Raw genomic sequence first — 6,916 nt, 5'->3', positions numbered from 1 at the left:
GTAGTCCGCGGAAGTCCCTCGCGCTGCCCGCTGCCCGCTTTCCACTCCTCGGCCGGGATAGCGCCCCACACATGCGGTTGCTTTGGAGGAGCCGCCCCCTCCCAGTTCCCTTCTGTCTAGGTCGCCCATTGCCTGGGGGGGGGGCACATTGGCACCCCGAGCCCTTGTCTGCATGCGATTTTTGAAATGGTCTTTGGGGTTTTCTCTTCCAAACTTGGGCCAAGGCAGCAACGTTATCCTGATGGCCAGTTTCTGTTTCTCTTTCTTTTCCACCTGAATCTGTTTTGATTCTTTAAGACTGGTCTGCTTGGGTCAGTTGGCGGCTGCGTTTCGGGTTATCGTTTTTTTGGTACGGACACGGAAAACCCTACTAGGGGGAAAACTACGTCATGAACAGCAAGGCAGACCCCGCGAAAGGATGCCAGGGCTATTCTGGGGCTGCTCAGTAGTCCCCTGCCTTCTCTTGCCCCGCGAGTTTCACTCGTGGCTAACCCACTGCCACTTTGAGGGCTTATCTCTCCTCCTGGCCTCTCGTTCCTCGAATTTACACGGCGCTTCCTTCTTTGGAGCGCTGCTCTGAGATGCTGTCTCCCGAGTTGCACCTTTCCTGCAGTTGGGATGAGGTCTTTCAGGATTGGGCGTCCAGGGGCCCCTTCCCTGAAGCGAAGTCAGCCCAGCCGGAAAAGTTAGGAGCCCTTCCCTTGCTGGAGACAAAGACCCCGTAGGAGAAATGTTAGCTGAACGAAGGAATAAACAAACGCATTTGACCTACTGCTCTCTTCCTTTTGGGGACGTGGGAGACTTTGGGCAAGGAACAGAGGAAAAGATTGGGTGTGATCACAATTTTTGCTTTCAGTGTTTTCCTGAGGAAATCTGTACAGCTGCCTATTTCCACGGCACGTGAGACTCCGGGTGACTTGGCCTGCACCGGTATTCCTGGTTGACTGGGGAGAACGAGATTTCCCTTTTACTTTCCCGTGCTCCTCTCCCCAGACCTGCTCTGGTTGAACCAGTCGTACAAAACAATAGTCTTGCATTAGTGCCCAACCTCCCTTCTCCCCTCTCAAATGCCACCATCGCTCAAGGCTTAGTCATGAGACCCAGGAAAGCCTTGCTCTGCCTGCCTTAATCCCTCCCTTCTTAGAACTTTTTTTTTTCAGGTACTGTTTTCTAAACGTTGTGGTGCCAGACTGTTTTAAACCTGTACCGTCTTGTACAGTATTCAAACTTCGTTCACATTTGTTTATAGTCTTGTCTCCCCAAGAAGACTAAACTCTGGGGGGTGGGGGTGTTTGGGTTTGACATAATCTGAGCTGAACAATCTTGATTATCTTCCTTCAGCACACATTCCCTAGTAACTGCAATCTACTCTTTTGTTTTGGTGGTGGGGTACAGAGAGGTCCTGGGAAATTCCTTTCTATCAGGTTTCAACTGATGAAAATCAAAGGTCTCTTAGCCACTTTTTTCATTCAGGTGAATCTTGGGTCATTCAAATCTCATTCACGGGCATTAAGGAAGTCTTCAGGGTTGATGGTTATGGCTGGCAACTAACCCTCTTGTCCTTTGGACTTTTTGGTAGTTTATATTACAGCTCATATTTAAGAGAAGCACAATATCTGTAAAATTGAGACCATGTTTTGTGTGTGTGTGTGTGTGTGTGTGTGTGTGTGTGTGTGTGTGTGTGTTGGGGGCTTGTCATTTTGATCTGATCGCTGTACGGTCACAATCTGAATAATAAATGACAAAAGGTGATTTTTTTCTATGATTAATTAATTACACTCATCTTAATAGCTAGTCTTAGGTATATCTGCTAACAAAAGTGCTTTCAGCTGAGACATGATGTGCTCTGGGTTTTCCCTGTTAACGCTTTGTCTGGAGTGCACTGGACATGATGTCTTCACTCAAGTACTGGGAAACTGTATCACCAAATACCTGATGTCAGAGGACCATGATTTTGATTTCAAAGCCAATGCTCTAGAAGAGCAGCATTTTTTAAACTGTAGAACAGGACTAAGCTGTGGAAAGTAAAGGATTCAGTAGATCACTCGGTTTATTTTCTTCTAAAATGCAACAAGAACAGAATAAGAAAAAAGTCAGTATATTGTGTATATAGCAGTACTAAGTATTCAATAAAATTTGAGAGCTGGGTGTGGTAGTGCATGTTTATAATCCTAGTACTCTGGGAGGCTGAGGCAGGAGAATCACAAGTTCTACCCTAGCGAGCACAATTTGGTGATTTAGCAAGACCAAAATTAAAAATTGTCTCAAAATTAAAAATTTGAAGAAGAGGGGATTTAGCTCAGCATGAAGGCCCTAGGTTAAATACCCAGTACTGAAAAACAAAAACTTTGTGGTTTGATTATGTATAAATATGTATATACTCTAGATTGTGATATAAAATGTGTTGCTTGCCATGGGTTGTGGTGGGGGGGGGCAAAGAATTTTGAATGCTACTGAAAGCAAACTTTAGAGACTTTCCTAACAGAAAAATAATCACAAACTTCAGTTGCCCATTCTTGATTTTTCAAGAATGTATCTTTAAGTTAGGTTTGAGTAAGAGCTGATAGCTATCTGGTATAGAATTATCTGATAAAAAATGAGTGCTTTTGTTGCCTGGGGGCTATAATTAGTTAACCTTCCCAACTGGCTAAGCAGCTGCTCTTTAGGATGACCATCAAAATTCTATTTCTCCAACACTTCAGTTTGCCTAATATGGACTTAAACATTAAATTTGCCCATCTACTGTCCATTTCCAGTGGAATGGTTTCATTTTCAGGGTGGCTTCCCTGGCTTTCTTTGATCTAGCCCAGTCTATATCTTCAGCAGAATTTTCTGTTACTCCTGTGGTAGAGGCACCTTCTAAAGAGAGACTTGCTGCTTTTGCTGCCTTCTGCGTGCCTTGAACTGCTTCTCCTCTCTGATGCCCTTTTGCCATTCACCCTGCCTTGGAACCAGCTGGCTATGGACTGAAACCTCTAGAAACTATAAGCCAAAACTGACCTTTTCTGCTTTAACTTTGGGTATTGAGTATTTTGTTTCAGCAATGAGAAAAGTAACTAAGACAAGGAATAAATCATTTCCCTTATTTAGAGCCTTCCAATGACTTCTAATTGCAATTGGAATAAAATCCATGCTCTACACTCATCATGGCTTTAGCTGGTTGTGCTCTTGCCTACTTCCTCCATCTCATATCCTACCACTCTTTCCCTTTTTCACGATGTACCAGCCACACTGATTTCCTTTTCCTCCCTAAAACACAGGGTTATTCCCTTTCCAGAGCTTTGCACTTTTCTGTTCCTTCCACCTAAAATGTTCCTGCTGTCTTTGTGTAGCAGTCCTGTCATTTAGATCTCACCCTTTAAAAAGTGGCCCACTTGACCATCCCAGCAAAAGTTGACTCTTGCACTCAAACTCCATGTCCCTACTATCTTATTCTATTTTTTATTGAATTTCTATGTGAAATGGACGTGTTTTAATTTTTCCATTCTGCATCTTTCCTCCAAAGTCCCTTTCTGCAATATTAATCCCTTAATGAAAAGATTCTTGTTTTGCTTGTCATTGAATTGTCTGTATCTACAACAGTGCCAGGTACAAAGAGGAGCAATGACAAGGCGTTGACTTGGTGCATTTAACTTTCTCCCTTAGTGCCCAGCAAATAAATTCTGAGCAAATGTTTGCTGCAAAGCACTGGATGGTGAAAAAGACTTTTTTTTTCTTCTCAGAGCTAGTGTTCTGTGAACAAGCATGGGTACAAATTCCATGATTTGCTTTCAAATGGTTTTGCTTTCATTAATGAAATGATCCTTTTCTAGGTACCGTATATGGCCTGATTTCCCTTGTCCTAAGATAGTGTTATTCCAAATTCAAGTCTGAACTGACATTATAGGGAGATAATAAAATTATTTTTCCTTTCCTCCATTACCCTTCATACCATACACTTCTCTTTATTTCCATGAGTTCCAATTTTTTTTATTTAATTGCCAAATAAAAGTATATTGTTTTTCATGTACAGCATGATGTTTCGAGATATGTACACATTGTCAAATGGCTCAGTTGGGCTGATTAACATATATATATATATATTACTGAACATATCTTGGGATACGAAGTCTACTCAGAATTTTCACAATAAATTATGTTATTATCTATAATCTTAGTAGATCTCTTGAACATAATGTCCTCCAGATTTTTGTTCATGTTGTTCTATTCCATCTTTTTTTTTTTCTTTTGTTCTGCAGTTCTGGGAATTGAACCCGGGACCTTACACATGCTAGGCAAGCACTCTATCCTTAGGTGTACTGCCAGCCCCCATGTTTCTATTCTAGTTGATTCATTTTCTCTCTTTCCCTCCTTCCTCCTCAGTACTTGAGATTAAACTCAAGATCTTTGCACTGCACTACATCCCCAGCCTTAAAAAAAAAAAAAAAATGAGACAGGATATTGCTAAGTTGCTGAGTTGCTCAGGATGGGCTTCAACTGTTTTTCTTATCATTTTTATATTTTATTCTTGGGATCATATTTAGAAGATGTTCAATAAATAAAGAGTTTTATCTTTGTAAGACAGCTCCCAGGCTCTGTGAGCATTTTGTTGACTTTGGCATTTTTTTTTTTTTATATGGAAGGATGCTCTTTTAAGTATAACTTGCTGTATACCAAATTATTCAAAAATTTTTAGGCAAAAGCAACAATAATTTATTATTTTTCAAAGTTTCTATGAATCAGGAATTCAAGATCAGCTCATTTGGGAGTTCTGTACTGTGGTCTTTTTTTTCAAGTACTGGGGATTGAACCCAGGTCTTTGCACAGAGCTACACCCGCATCTGTTTTTTTTTTGTTTTGTTTTTTTTGTTTTTTTTTTGACTAAGGGTCTTCCTAGGTCACTAAATTGCCCATGCTGGCCTCAAACTTTCAGTCCTCCTGCCTCAGCCTCTCAGAGGGCTGGGATTACAGGAGTGCGTCACCAGTCTTGCTGGAAGGTCTGCCCCAGTATCACTCACGCTGGCAAGCTGGTGCTGGCCCGTTGGTTCCTCTGCAAGAAGATTCCTCCACAAGCCTGGCTGAGAGTTCTCATGACAGGGCAGCTGGCTTATTCTAGAGCAAGTGACCCATGAGGGATCTTATCAGGAAAGACAACATTTTCCGGAAGTACTGTTGTCCATGTGCCTTCTGCCACTGGCCAGGGTCTGTTAACACAGTCGTGTGGAAAGCATATGTTATATTGTGAATTCATGTGACGTGTAAACATCAGTGTTTTGTGAATACATTTTCATTTTTTCAGTAACAATAAGAAAGTTACGGTGCCCACAGGTACTCAGCATAACCTTTTTAAAAAAGAAACCTTTAGGCAGTCTTACAGATATTTTAGTATAAATAGGAATCCTTTCAAGACTGAATACGTTTCCAGGAACCCAGTATCAGTACTGTTTCTCTCATCTCCTCCAATTAAAAGGGGAAGGAGTATCTTGACTACTGAGCTTTCTGTGATACTTGGCTGTTCTGTGCATGGGACCATATTACCTGGTATCATATATACTACGGAATAGAAAACACAACAGTGGCAGAGAAAAATGAAGGATTTACTGACCATGGTTCTTTCACTGAAAAAACTGGCACCTACTAATTAGTAGTAAGTGGATCCGAAAGCGAAATGTGAAAGCAAAATCGTCTGCATAAACTCTCGTGTCCATGCTCCTTACAGGTTGTTCAGAATCGAGGATTAAGCAAGAGAACATGTGCATTACTAACTAAAGATTTGTTTTACTGAGTAGTGTACTATGCTTCATAGTTTTGAAAAATTAAAAATTTCAGACTTCCACAATTTTCTAAAATAGGACAATTTAAAAATATCTTTATTAAGAAAAAACAAAAACTTTTTACCTCTCTCTTCTTGTCCAAAGAGAAATGTCATTGACCGAATCCATAAATTCTACTCAAACACTCTTAAGGCTACAATGGATCTACATTCCTGGCCTCCACTCGATTTCCGGATCTTTCTTTGCCTAGGGCTAAGATACTGAAATAGGATTTATTAAAATTAACATACTTGCTATTCCGGTTCTTACTGGGAAAGATGGGCTTGGTTCTAAAATCTTTACGCAAGTAAAACTCCCGCTGTTTCTGCTGAAACTCTTGGCACTTTGTGTTTGATGAAGACATCTGCTTTTGGTTTCAAATAATCTCCTTTGGACCATCGAGGGTCCATGCACACGCACACAAAACCATCTTTTGAGTGAAACAATGTCATTATGTAGCCATTGTCACCCTTCGATGGATGAGGTCCAGACACTCCACAGAATCGCTGTCTCAGGAATAAATTTTGTTGGTGGACTGGAAAGCGAAGTGGGGGAATGTTACGAGATTGGGAAAACAGCTCATTTTCTCGGTTGGGGGGGGCGCTCGGATGTGCACCCTGTGCGACGATGCAGACGAGACGCCCATCGGAGCCGTCCGGTCCCTTTGTCCTACACCCCACCCCGGAGGTGTGGGGGACCCGCGCATTGCGGATCTGAGGCGGCCCCGGCGCCCCAGAGGTGAGAGCGGAGGCGCCAGGACGCCGGTCCCGGCCGCTCAGGATGCCAGGCGGCCACACGCGAGGTCGGGTCAGGGACATTGGGCAGGGCCAGCCAGGCACTCTATACTGCTTCTGTTTATTCGACCCATTGAGCCAAGGCCATTGTTCTGTTCAATGTGTCGTGTTCCCTCAATGTCCACATGAGATGGGTAGGACTGGAATTTTGAGTGAGGAACTAGATATTGAGGATATATATTCGGAGGAGTAGGATCAGCGTCAGTGAGGCAAAGTTGGAAGGCCCAGATATCAATTCAGTGTCCACAGAGGCTGGCAGAGTGTCAGAGTGCACAGTGAGTGTTAGGGCCATGACAAAGTTCAGCTGTCATAATGCCGATGAGTTGGCAG

Source organism: Fukomys damarensis, unplaced genomic scaffold (assembly GCF_012274545.1).
Source record: "Fukomys damarensis isolate Sample0158 unplaced genomic scaffold, DMR_v1.0_HiC HiC_scaffold_15, whole genome shotgun sequence".
Classification (NCBI taxonomy): Eukaryota; Metazoa; Chordata; class Mammalia; order Rodentia; family Bathyergidae; genus Fukomys; species Fukomys damarensis.
Note: the sequence above shows the minus strand (reverse complement) of the source record.